Consider the following 2,500-nt stretch of genomic DNA (forward strand, 5'->3'; position numbering starts at 1 on the left):
ACATCACTCCACACATCACTCCACACCTCACTCTACACATCACTCCACACATCACTCCACACCTCACTCTACACATCACTCCACACATCACTCCACACATCACTCCACATATCACTCCACACCTCATTCTACACATCACTCCACATATCACTCTACACTCACTCCACACATCACTCCACACATCACTCTACACATCACTCCACACTCACTCCACACATCACTCCACACACTCCACACATCACTCTACACATCACTCCACACATCACTCCACACACTCCACACATCACTCCACACATCACTCTACACATCACTCCACACTCACTCCACACATCACTCCACACATCCCTCTACACATCACTCCACACATCACTCCACACATCACTCCACACATCATCACTCTACACATCACTCCACACATCACTCCACACATCACTCTACACATCACTCCACACTCACTCCACACATCACTCTACACATCACTCCACACTCACTCCACACATCACTCCACACTCACTCCACACATCATCACTCCACATCATCACTCCACACATCACTCCACACTCACTCCACACATCACTCTACACATCACTCCACACATCACTCCACACTCAGTCCACACATCACTCCACACTCACTCCACACATCACTCCACACTCACTCCACACATCATCACTCCACATCATCACTCCACACATCACTCCACACTCACTCCACACATCACTCCACACTCACTCCACACTCACTCCACACATCATCACTCCACACATCACTCCACACTCACTCCACACATCACTCTACACATCACTCCACACATCACTCTACACATCACTCCACACTCACCCCAATCAATCATTCAATCAATTATTTATTTGTATAGCAGCATATAACATCCAAGTTAACACAAAGTGCTTCACAGCATTAAAATAAATGACAAAACAATTACAATAAAATGTGAAATAAAATCCAAAAACCCAGAAAATTATTATAAACCAAAAGTCATTCTAAATGAGTGAGTGTTAAGTTTGGGCAGGTCAGTGACAGCACGTAACTCAGAAGGGATGGTATTCGTGAGTTTAGGACCGGCCACGATCACCTGGACCGAGATACCTCTAGTGTTTAACTCTCTTTATTTGAATATTTTGTCTTCTTATAAGTTAGGATTCTGACTTTTGTGTCCTATCTGTTTAAATCACTTTGTTCTAGAGTTTTGTGATTTAAATTTTGTTATATTCTATAGCATCGTTGATCTCATAGTGTTGGACACTGCCTCACTTCCTGCCTGCGGAGGATGTCACAGCACGGTTTTGCTTTGGTTATTTTTTGGTGCCCTGCGACATCGCCCCGCACCTGTCCCGGTGGGGGACGTCGCTTCACTTCCTGGTTTCCCATGGAGGACCCTGCCCCACTTCCTGTCCGCAGGGGGAGTTGCAGGCCCGTATGTTTTTACCCTATTTATTTTTGTTGTTTATTTTTTGCTCTGTGGTGGAGGATTTTTCCTGCCCTCCCTCCCATTCTGGTTTTCGAGACGTGTGTCTGGCCGTGGTGTGTCGGGGGTTGTGCTTGGTCCTTCTGCTCAGCTGTGGGCGTCGCTCGGCCTTTCTGCACGGCTGTGGATGTTGCTCTGCCCTCACTGGCTGTGCCACCATGTGCCTTGCTCCCCCCATCTGCCTCGCTGTGTGCCTTGCTCCCCCCATCTGCCTCGCCGTGTGCCTTGCTCCCCAATGGGATTGGCGCTTCGGGAGCCGCACCTTGAGGGGGGGTATTGTCAGGACTCAGCCCGGACTTTGGCCATGTGCGGTTGTTTATGTTCTGTGTTCACGTGTCTGCCCCACCCTTGCCTCTTCCTCCCCGCCTCTGCACACCTGTTCCTTATGTCTAAATGTCTTGTGTATTTAACCGTCCTTGTTGCCTATGGCGGCGCAGAATCCTTGTCTCGTGTCAAGTCTTGTCTTTGGTTGTGTCTTTGTTCCTGTTTTGTGATTTTGAAGTTAATGAATCCAGTTTATTTTAGCTATCCTGCATTTGGGGCTGTTTTATCCCCGCACTGCTGACAGAAACAAAGACGAGGATTTCACAAATAAATACGGAAGACAATTAGACACATAAGGGACAGGTGTGCTGAGGCGGTCCCTGTGTTTTATACCTCTCCTTTTTTCTCATATAACCATCTCCTCTTTTAAATTTCATGCCATTTTAGTTACCTCTCCAATCAACCTTCATCAATCATCATTGTTGTCTACCGCCCTCCTGCTCCCCTAGGAGACTTCCTGGAAGAAATGGACACACTGCTCAGTGCTTTCCCTTCCAACAGAGCCCCTCTGATGGTGCTTGGCGATGTCAACCTCCCCTCTACACATCTCTGATCATCACCTGGTCAGCACAGCTTGACTGGTCCCACCATCTCTCCCGGTAAGAGGTAAGTATACAACAAGACTCTTTTCTGAATGAACTTCCCCTAGGGGTCCGGATAACCGAGTCACTGGCTATTATCAAACGACAG

The 2,500-nt window shown here is 47.7% G+C and overlaps 1 protein-coding gene across 1 annotated transcript in view; it reads right to left on the bottom strand.

Moving 5' to 3' along the window:
• ghra (growth hormone receptor a) overlaps positions 1–2,500 on the bottom strand; it is a 27,028-nt gene that overhangs the window by 13,587 nt on the left and 10,941 nt on the right. The window lies entirely within an intron of this gene.

Source organism: Tachysurus vachellii, chromosome 11, assembly GCF_030014155.1.
Source record: "Tachysurus vachellii isolate PV-2020 chromosome 11, HZAU_Pvac_v1, whole genome shotgun sequence".
Taxonomy (NCBI): domain Eukaryota; kingdom Metazoa; phylum Chordata; class Actinopteri; order Siluriformes; family Bagridae; genus Tachysurus; species Tachysurus vachellii.